Consider the following 10,759-nt stretch of genomic DNA (forward strand, 5'->3'; position numbering starts at 1 on the left):
CTGCCGTGGCCGGGAGCAGCTACACAGCACCCCGGGCCTGGCGGGATCACGGCGCCAAGGGGATGCTGGGCTGACCTATTGTGCTCAGAACACGAGACAAATGAGGCTGAAGCGGCAGATCTGTGGCTGCCAGCAGGTCAGCAGTTTCAGTCAGGCACTTGGCCTCTTTGTGGCAGTGAAATGTGGCCACAGGTCGGGATCTGCTCCATCCCCCTCTCAGTGCCCAGCCTGCTGCCCACCAGCTGTAACTGGACCCTGGGCTCACCTCACTGGGTCTTGCCATCCCCAAGCCCTCCTGGGACCTGAGGGCCGCTGCTCCTCGGCGAGGGGCTGGGGTGGGGACAGGAGCAGGTGCTGCGCCAGTGCAAAGCGCATCCTGCGTCTGAGGCGATGCTGAATGGGGATTCACAGCCCAGCCCTGCTGCCAGGTTCCTCCCACCGGCTCCTTCCTCCCTCTGCTCCTACTAACCCACTGCCGGGGCCCCTCGCTGCCTGGCAGCAGCGGAGATGTCTGCTGGTATCCTTCCCCGAGCATCAGATGGAGAGGAAAACACAGGGTGGAGTCAGCTCTCGCACAAAGGAAATGTTGAGGTATCGTTTCTGCCTTCGGTGAATTTTTTTAGGTGGCTGGGGAGAGATTAAACAGGATCTTAACACATTCACAGCCCCCTTCCCACCTCATTTTCCTGTGAATCTGTTGCTGTCATGGTATCTTTCGGATGATATTTTTAGCTTTGCCTTTTCCTTTTTTTTCCCCTCCTCTCCTCGTATCAGGCTTTTGAAGGGAAACACGTTTCTATGGGAGAACAGAATGAGCCATTTCACGAGACATTTTGTTATGGGCAGAAGGGCCGGGAAATCTGATTGTGTGTTTGAAATGACACATTCCACTTTGTAATCAGCTAATCGGCCTGGCTGGGGCGAGTGCCAGCAGCGAGACATCCTGGCCGGGCTGGAGGCAGGGCAGGGGGTGGACCAGCCCCCGGCCCAGCCCGACAGGACCATCCCCAGGTGGCCACACATGAAGGGCTGCGGTGCTGGCGGGGGGGTCCTGCAGGTTTTTCTCTCTGGATGCCGTGGGAAGTGCTGCTCTGTGCGGGAGGGAAGCAGCCGGGTGTTGTAATGAGGAGCACTCTGGGGCTGGCAGTGTCTGTGCTGGCAGCCCCCTGCGGAGTGCGGGGCTCGTGGTGCCTGACAAAGCTTTGGGGCTCTGCTTTGGTGATGCTGAGAGGGATGTGGCAAAGGGCTCGAGGTGGGAGAGGGGTGGTTGGACAGCTGGGGCTGCTGCTCGCTGTGGGAAGGCGCCGTTTTTGACAAGGATACAGACTAACTAAGTTGATGGTGAACTTTGGCAGGGGAAAATTCCAGCCCGAATTCTCAGCAATGTTTCCCTTTAGGAGGTTTACTCAAGTCCTGATAGATGAAGGTCCTGTGGAGTGAGCTGGCCAGAACAAGAGAAGCCTCCTGTGAGGGCTGAGCTGGCTCTGGGTATGCACATCCCTGTTACCTCTGCAAATTCCCTAGGGCTGTTCTTCAGGGAACCAAGGAATGCTTCCTGCTGGTAGGGCATGGTGGCCATGGTAGCATAACATCTCTGGAAGTGTCCAAGGCCAGCCTGGATGGGACTTGGAGCATCCTGCTCTAGTGGAAGGTGTCCCTGCCCATGGCAGGGGATGGAACGAGTTGGGCCTTGAGGTCCCTTCCAATCCCATTCTGGAATTCCATGGGATGAGTAAATCCCTGCTTGTCACCTTGGTCTGGTGTGAGACCCGTCTGTAAGAAATGCAGCTGACCTGGCGTGACCAAGGGAAGGCATGTAGAGAAGGTGCAGCTCCCCCTGTTTTGGGGACAGGGTGACTGTCAGCACTCCTGGCCACCTCCATGCTGCTGATGGAGCTTTGGAGCTCAGTCCCACCCTGGCCAGGCATGGGAAGGCCACGCTGGTGTTGTCCATGGATTGGTCCCTGGCGTGGTCCATGGACTCCTCCGTGTCTCCTGGGCTCCTCTCCAGCAGTGCTCCCTGCCCTGTGTGTGCTCCTGCTCTGGACACTACGAGTCCTTGTCCCTTGGCTGGACCCATCAGCAGGTTTGCAAGGTGCTGGTCTGAATCTGAGGGAGCTGGAGCAGTGCAGGGCTCCTTCCTAAGCCCAGCCAGCGGTGCCTTCATCCGTGTGCCACCACGTCCCAGCGCCTGTCCCCAGGCAGCGTCACGCCGACCTGTCAGGGCAGGCTGGCTGGTTGTGATGACGGGGTGGTGACAATGTGGGTCACTGTGGGATGTTTGTGAGCCCGGGGCAGTGTCTGTGGCTCAGAGGCTGTCCACACCAGCCTGGCACCGGCAGAGCTGTGTGGCAGGAGGTCGTGGCGCAGTCTGGCGTGGATTTCTGCTCGCAGGAGCGTGATGGGGAGCTGTTGTTTGTGGGCAGAAGCAAACAGGGCTGGGGGAGGCCTTGCTCCCACTGCTGGTATATTAATGAAGCGTTCTGAGAATGATCCTAATTGATGCAGTGTCTCACATCCCAAAATGGCCAGAGCTCAGAGGCTGCACAGCAGCCCCGGGGCTGCGGCCTCTCCCAGGGCAGGAGGGTTGCTCTGGGGCTGATGGGGAGTGCAGGGGCTTTGTTTGGCAGTGTCAGCACAGGCAGGCTGGGGAGTGCCGAGTGCCACTGCCTGTGGTGGCTGCATCCTCCCTCCTCCCTTGCAGCAGGCACGGGGTGCAGCCCTGGGCGCAGCCCTGGCTGCTGGGGCCACTGGAGCCATACTCCTCCTTCAGGATGTGTGGGAAGCTGGCTGCTCCTGCACCTGCCTGCCCATCTCTGCCGGGCATCTATCGACACCCCTTGAGCTGGGAGAAGAGAAATCCAAGCACATAAACCTGGAAGCAGCGTGGAGTACCCAGAGAAATCGCTGGGCTCGGCAGAGAACGAGCAGGGCCGTGGAGGCTGTGCCAGCATGGGGAGAGAATCCCACAGATCCCCTGTGTGACCTGTGTCTGCAGCTGGGGCCAGCAGCTGCTGGTATTGGAGTCCATTCCGGGGTCAGCTCTCTGTTGGGGTACCCATGTGTCCTGCTGGAGAGAGAGAGCCCTTCTCATGGGTCTCTTGGTCTGCCCTGGCTCCTGTGATGCCTTGAAGTGGCTGCCTGAAAACAGAGGCTAGACAAGACTAAGAGAATAAAAGCAGGTATTTATCTGAAGGGCCTTCAAAGGTACACCCTGGGAGTGTAAAGGCTCCAAGGGGCTCCACCCAAGATGGACGCTGGGTCATGGGTTCTTCACACTTTTATAAGTTTGGTCCATTTGCACATCAGGGTTAATTCTCCAATTATAATTTCAGTTAATGATGTAATTACCCCAATTTGCCCCTCCTCTTCTCAGGCTTTAGTTTTCACATTTTGGGGCCTGGAACAATCAAGGTGTCCTTGGAGAGCAAACCTAGAGAGGGTTTGTTATGCCTGACCAGCATGAGAGAACAGCAGCTAACAGGCCACACAAAACTTCAGAGTTACACACTAGGCAGTACAGGATTTGAAAAATATAAAAGTTAAGACCTAAGGCATCACCTGAGCCTCTGAGCCAGGGGCATCTCCATGAGCAGAGGAGGCAGGTGAAGGAGAGGGAGGTTTGTCTGGGCTCTGGATGGAGTGGTGTGGGCATGGGACAGCAGCCCCTGCACGCCAGTGGCATCCCTGGGTCCGTGGGCAGTCACGCTGGGATGCTCGGGTGCTGGGCACTGGTGTGGAGTGCACAGGCCCCGTGACAGTGACCCTGCAGTGCCTGTGCATGCCACCAGGGCTGTGCATGCCACCAGGGCTGTGCGTGCCACCAGGGCTGTGTGTGCCACCAGCGCTGGAGCTGGGCACAGGGGTGCCCTGCGTGGCCACCTAGCCCTGCTCCCCACACCTCAGGACAGCTGAGCCAGTAAAACCACACGGCTGGGAGGGAATCTGTGCCCGCTGGGCAGGGGTGTACGGGAGTGTACCCAGAACCAGCACATGGCGACATGCTGCCTGTGCTTCCCCAGGGTGACGGACACAGGGAAGGGCCGCGCAGGTGGTGGCTGTGACCCCCTCCTCTTCACCTTATCTCTCTTGATCACCTGCTCAGGGGTGGGCTTGTTTCCTTGGAGGTGCTGAAGCTCACAGCCTTGTTGCATCAGTTTTCTGTCTCGGTCCAAAGAAAAGCACAGCAGCTTTTGTGCCTCCTGGGAAAGCTGCCGTGGGTCGGTGCTGCTCAGGGCAGCCTGTCGGCTGCACACAGCTGATGTTTGCTTGTGTAGAGTGAAAGGATTTTGCTGAATCCATGGGAGGGGTGGGAGCTTTGCATAGGCCTGCTTTGCTTCTGCCTGGGGGGAGGCTGGGCCTTGCCTGTCCAAGGATGTTTGAAAATTAACCCTTGGAAAAGCGGGAGGTGTCCCTGCTGTGCCAGACCGCGTTTCCTCCTCCGTGACACGGCAGTGCCGCCGGGCAGATTCTCTCCCTTGTCAGGTGCAGTTAGCATGGACAAAGTGGCTCTGAAGGGGCTGTTGCAGGCTGGGCTGTCCCTGTTCACGCTGCCATGGCCGGGGGAGCGGGGCTGGCTCCGGGGGTCCCGCACCACTGCCCCGCACCGGGGCCCGCAGCCAAGGCCCTGCCGACCAGATGCTGCCCTCGGTGTCACCGTGAGCCACAAGGATGGGTGACAGTGACAAAGGCACAGATGGCCTGAAAGGAGACCTTGGGCCGTGCCCAGGGGATCCAGTGGCACTCGGAGCTGTGTGGGCTCTGCAGCACTGCCGTAGTAAATATTTGCTGTTCTCTGGGAAGGAGCGGGGCTGGCTGCACATCAGGAGAGCGAAACGACGTCTAAAGCAATCCACAGCTCCCATTTCCAGCAGGGAGATTTGTGTGGAATCCAAGCACAGCGCCGGAGCCGGGCAGGCACCCTCTGGTGACAGCTGTAGCTGTCCTTCTGAGCGCTTGCCATCATCTCTGGGAAGGGCTTTTCCCTCCTTTCTAACCAAATCTGATTTCTTCTTTGCAGGTTGTGAATCGTGCCCAAGGCAAGTGCTGAGAGCAGCTCCTGGAATCAGCGTGAGTTTATCCTGAAAGCTTTTGTTCTCCTTTCCACATCCCACATGAGGCTGAGTGGGTTTTGCAGCACAGAAAAGGTTGCTCAGCACGGAGAGGTGCTGCAGGGAGAGGCTCGTCTGCCAGGAACCCCTGGGAATCTGGCCTGCTCCCACCAAAACACCAAACTGCTAGGCTTGGGCTTGTGGTGGCTTTCTTTGTGTTGGGATTGCTGCCTGGTTTAGCTGGGGCTCGGGCAACAGCCCCTTTGCCAACAGAAAGGCTCCTGCAGGCTGCCCAAATCCCTGTGCGCCGACGGAGCTGCTTTGGGATGTCACACTCAGCGCTGGGCTTCCCTGCTCTGGGTTTCCATGGTCTCTTTTGTGTGGAGGCTCTCAGGAAGGCAGCAAACCAGCAGTGGTGTTCTGCTGGCTGCAGATCCCTGCCCAGGGCTCAGGTCCCTGGGCTCACGGGGCTGGGCACAGCTGGCCTGAGGTGCATCCCGGGAAGGCCGGCACTGCCGGGCAGCTGGGAGCCAAGCACGGGAAAGGTCTGAGCTGCAGAATTCAATTGCTGTGATGCCTGAAAGAGTCGAGGGCTTGTGGTCCAGGCCTTTTCAGGGACCCCCGGGTCCCTCCAGCTGGTTGAGCTGCTCCATTCCAGGGCCCCACTGCACAGCCCAGTGGCATCCATGTGAAACCAGATGTGAGCTGCTTCCAGGGGCCCGTGTGGGCTGGGGTTGGCTGGGGGGACAAGGTCGTGCTTCTGGCTGTGGCTCTCTGACCTGCAGAGTGATGTGAGCCTGGGCAGAGCAGGGCTGCAGCACGACCCTCACCCTGAGCTGAGGTGGGAGGATGATGTCCTTGTCTGAAAATTGGGATGAGGCGCTCCACAGCTGCACCCCGCTGTCCTGGCTCTTTCCCAGGTGACAGAAGTGTGTGGCAGTGTGCACCACAGGGCTCAGACCCTGCTGCCCACAGGGTTTGGCTCCTGCCCACACGAGGCAATGGGTGCAGGTTCTTCATCCAGAGGTTCCATGCCCAGAAGGTGCTGGGCACTGCCCAGGCTCCCCAGGGAATGGGCATGGCCCCGAGGCTGCCAGAGCTCCAGGAGCTCTCAGGGATGCCCAGGGTGGGGTTGTTGGGGTGTCAGTGCATGGCCAGGGGTTGGACTGGATGATCCCTGTGGGTCCTTTCCAACTTAGGATATTCCATAACTGTGGGCGTGGATGTGGGCAGGGGGTCTGAGTCCCTGCTGAGGGCTGTGGTGGGCTGCTCTGATGGGCTCCTCAGGACCAGAGCTGGCTCTGGCTCGGAGCAGGGCAGGTCTCCACGTTTCATGAGCAGTTTCTCACCAGCTCTCCTCCTCCAGGCACTTTGTGAGATGCCAGCTCCACCCGTGCCCGGGGCTGCAGGGAGAGCCAGGAGGATGGCAGGGCTTCGGGAGTGGGGTGACCAGTGGAGCTGGTGGAGGCAGAGCTGCAGGCCCAATGTCACTGGTGGATTTCATGTGCTCCTGCATGGCCTCAGTGTCCCTCGAGGGTGGGGTCAGGGTGCCCTGGGCTCTGTGCTGGGCTCTGTCACAGGAAGGCTGCCTGGGAGGCTGGGCACCCATGTGGGAGTGTTCTGCTCCTGGGCAACGCCCCAGGAAGCTCTGCCCCTGGATGGGGTGCAAATCCCTGCTGGGGTCCCCCGTGCTGGGGCGGTGTGAGGAGCAGGACATGTGCCATCCCCATGGTGACCCCTGGTACCCAGCCAACCCCTTGTCTTTGCTGGTGGCTTTGGTGGCCCAGGTGCAGCTGGGGGGCAGTGGCCCAGGTCTGGCTGTCTCTGGCTTCACAGTTCCCCCTTGTATCTCGTGAGTGCTGGGCCTTGGGGCAGCTGCAGCAGAGCTGCTCTGTGTCCCTGCTCTCCCAGCTTGTGCCGGTCACCCCCAGGTCCCAACTCCCCCACAGGTCTGGGCAAGCAGATCCTTCCCAGCACAGCCCGGGCCAGCCAGGCCAGCTGCTGCTGTGTGCCCAGGGAGGTGTCCCCCTGCTTCAGGAAGGGTTGGTGGCACTGAGGTCGTGGCACAGGGGTTGTGCTGGCAATGAGCTTCTCCTGTCTCTGGGTTCCAGCAGCTCCCGCACAGCTGCTGCTGTATCCCAGCTCCTGGGCAGGGCTCCTGGCTGCTGGGGTTGGGTAGGGGCTGATTCCTTGGGAATCCGTTGGCCTGATGGTCACTGTAGGGTTAGGGTTAGGGTTAGGGTCCCTTCCAGCTGAGCTACCCCATCCTCCTCGAAGTGGTGCACAAGGTGTCACCACTACTTTGGGGAAAGTGACACTTTATCACCACTTTAGACAGAGACAGGGCCCTTGTGGGACTGCAGAGCAGAGGATGATGATGGGGGGGAGAGTGCTTGGCCCTTTCTTTGGAAGGCAGAGAAGATGGGGAAGGCAGGGCTGAGCCTGTGCCAGGACTGGGCTCCTTTTGGTGGCTCCCCTTGCTCTGGGTGCAGCTCCCCTCCTCAAGCTCCTCTCCTCTTCCAACCCGCTGCTTTCCAGGATGTCTGGCCCTGTGTTCCTGCACAGCTGATCTCCCCTGGCTGCCACATCCCAGCACAAGGCAGCTGAACCCGTGGTCTCTGCCTTCCTCTGGGGGCAGGAAGGATGGGAGCAGTTCTCTGCCAGTCAGGGGCAGGGGAAGAGCATTCCCTGGTGATGGCCCTTCCACAAGGGCTCCACACCCCTGCCTGCTCCTGGAGTGCCACCCAGGGGCCTTGCTGGTGCTCCACAGTGGGCAGTGGCATCTGAACTGGCTTTGCAGGGCGCTGGCTGCTGCCATCACAGCCTTTGGCTCAGTGTCCCTCCCCTGCTGCACCAGAACATCCCAGGGCTGTGCTCTGCTGCCATCCCCACGTGAGGGCTGGAGCAGGAGGGCAGGGATGGCTGCAGGGCTGCTGGTCCTGCCCCCTGCCTGGGCTGACCGCTCTGCTTGGCTGTGGCACCTTTTGGACAGTCACTCCCCATCCCAAAAAGCACGGGGGGTCAGCAGGGCAGGGCCAGCTCCTGGCACGGCCACTCCGTGCCCCAGGCAGAGCCCCGGGGCTGTCAGGATGTGTCACTGGGGGGTTCAGTCCCACAGCTCTTCTCACGGGCAGCTTTTAACGCCTGCAAAGCTCAGGTGGGCACGGAGCCCCTGCTGAGGTGCCCCCTCAACAGCCTGGGCAGGATTAAGTCCCTGTAAAAGGAATTGGCCCAGGACACTGCACGGATCCCCTTTGGCCTCAGAAAGGCTGTCGGGCTGTTTTACAGAGTAGTTGGGAGGATGAGGCTGTTCTGTGCTCCCTGCCCTTCACCACTCGCCACAGCAGGACCCTGGCAGGGCTGGCAGCCCTGGCACAGCCCTGGCACAGCCATGGCACAGCCAGTGGGAGCTGGCAGTGCTGCCTGCGGGTACCAGGGCAGTGCCCTGCCTGGCCCTGCCCCGCCCTGCCCCGGGGCTGCTGCTGCACTTTCCTCTTGATTTGGGGCCCATCCTGGCTGCAAGACATGCCTCGGTCAACGAGCCTTGCTCTGTGCCATCCCAGCTGCTTGGGCTGAGCAAACAGGTTTGTGGTATGTGGCAATGTGGGCCCTGAAGCCTGGGGGAGCTGCCAGCTCCGTCAAACTCTCGGGAAAGGCTGGCTGCTGGCCAACCCCCTGCTTGCCTTGGCCCACCCTTTAACCTCTTGTGCATCACAGCGCTCAGGAGCTGGGCTTCCCCTGTGCCGGGTCACGGCGGGGCGGGCTGGGGTGCCCACCCACTCTGACCCCTGTGCCCGGCTGTTGGAGCCTGCTTAGCCCAGAGCCACGCTGGGATCTTGCCACTCCTTTGGCATGCAGGGCTGCCTGCTCAGGCAACAGGAGCTGGGGCTTTCCTGGGAAGGTGCAGCTTTGCTGCCCTGGTGGCCCTGTGCTCGCCCAGGCCCTCGGCAGGTGATGGAGAGCTCTGTTCCCACCTGCTGTCCCACCCTCCCCACTGCTCTTGGCCAAGGGTTTGAGGGCTGGGCTGGCTCCTGCCTTGCTGCACTGGGGATCCCTGTGGGGCTGGGTGGAGAGGAAGAGCTGTCTGCTCTCAGATCCCTGTGCAGGAGGATTTGCCACCCGGGAGTGGTGTTTTAACAGCTTTTCTGGCACAGCAGGGCCCAGGGGATGTGGAGCTGTGGGCAGCATCTGAGCAGGCCCACTGTGGGCTGGGGATCTGCAGGACTTGCTCCCCGGGGAGCAGCAGAGGCTGGACCGTGTTCAGGAGAGCACCTGGCCCTGGTGCAGCTGTGTTCTGGGGCATCATCTTCCAACAGCACCTCTCTGGCTTCTTCCAGCCCATTTCCCACAGCCCTTGCCATTCTTTCCTTTCTCTGGGAGCCCCTGTGCAGCAGGCAGGATGCTTGGTGGGATGCTGGGGGGTTGGTGGGGCATTGAAGGGAGCTCTGCGCTGTGGAGGAGCTGTCAGAGCCTCAGGCCACCGGGCTTGCTGGGTGGAGTGGGAGGTTGGGTCTGGTTGCCAGTGGTGCCACCTGGAGATGCTTGCCCAGCTCCCGTGTGCTCGCTGTCACTCAAGGGAGCCAGTGCTGAGCAGTGTTGTCACTCCACCTGCTCCACAGGTCCCACCTTCCTCCAGCCAGAATCCCAGTGCTTGCCAGTGCAGCCACTGGTGTGGGGGCAGGTGGGGTGGGCAGGAGCAGCCTGTTCCTCACTGCGGGGCTGTGCTTCGTGGTGGGTTTTGGATGGGAAATTGGGAATGGCTGAATTCGGGAGGATGAGGGAAGGAGAGGGCTGCCCTAATCCTACTCTGGCTTCAGCTCGGCTTTTGTGCACAAGCCTGCTCAGCTGCGAGTGAGAAGGTACCCGGGTTGCCGGGGAGACAGAGCCGTGGGATGTGGCGGATGCTGCGGCCGTGCGGGGAGGACTGTGCCACCCCTGGCTGCCAGCAGGGACAGCCCCAGGGACAGTCCCTGAGGCTGTTGCAGGGGCACAGTGCTGAGCCATGTGTGTGCCAAGAGGCCTTGGTGCTGTGAGCACCCTCACCGGTGGCTCCTGGTGGCTGTGGGTGCCCTGGATGGTGCCCTGAGGTCAGGGCAGGCTGGGAAGAGTCGGGTGGCTGTGGGTGCTTGTGCATGGAGCAGGGCCCAGGCTCCAGAGCCATCGCCAAGGGTGTCCCTTGTGCCAGCCCCAGCAGGGTGATGCTGTCTGGGGAGGCAGGTGGCCTTGCCACCACTCAGCTCATCCCCCTGGTGACCAAGGTGGGCAGCCCCAGCTCTTGGAAAGTCCAGGCTTCTCTCCTCTTCTAGAAGGGACCAGTCACGGACCACCTTCAGGTGCCCAAGGGGTGCCCAGGGACTGGCGAGCAGCGGCACACGGTGCTGTGCCAGCCCAGGCTGGGTGGGATAGAGGGCTCAGGCTGCAGTGGACTGGCTGAGCTGGAGCCACCTCTGGCTTTGTGTTCCTGCTCCTGCCTGAAGCTTTCCCAGTTCAGTTGGGAGGGCAGGAGCAGTGCCAGCCTCTGCCCAGGGCTGGTCCCTGGTCCAGGACCCTGGACACAAATTCCTGTGTTGGGATGTGCTGTGGTGGGGCCAGACCAGCTGTGGCTGTAGGATCCCTGCTCCCAGCCTGGCTGTGGCTGTGGGATCCCTGCTCCCATCGTGGCTGTGGGATCCCTGCTCCCATCGTGGCTGTGGGATCCCTGCTCCCAT

The 10,759-nt window shown here is 60.9% G+C and overlaps 1 protein-coding gene across 11 annotated transcripts in view; it reads left to right on the top strand.

Annotated features, from left to right (window-relative positions):
* The first annotated feature begins 492 nt into the window (after positions 1-492).
* The window catches only part of EPB41L1 (erythrocyte membrane protein band 4.1 like 1), a 60,492-nt gene continuing 50,225 nt past the window's right edge, over positions 493-10,759 (top strand). For 3 of the 11 annotated variants that reach the window (XM_042021627.1, XM_042021632.1, XM_042021630.1), the window contains exons 1-2: positions 494-591; positions 5,021-5,070. The gene's annotated coding sequence lies outside the window, so the exon portion shown is untranslated. Of the gene's footprint in view, positions 592-5,020; positions 5,071-10,759 lie in introns of all 11 variants that reach the window. The other 8 variants (XM_042021636.1, XM_042021640.1, XM_042021631.1 and 5 more) reach the window with 7 other exon arrangements.

Source organism: Corvus kubaryi, unplaced genomic scaffold (genome assembly GCF_017639235.1).
Source record: "Corvus kubaryi isolate FWS band 111438036 unplaced genomic scaffold, C.kubaryi_AGA036_p1.0 37157, whole genome shotgun sequence".
Lineage (NCBI taxonomy): Eukaryota > Metazoa > Chordata > Aves > Passeriformes > Corvidae > Corvus > Corvus kubaryi.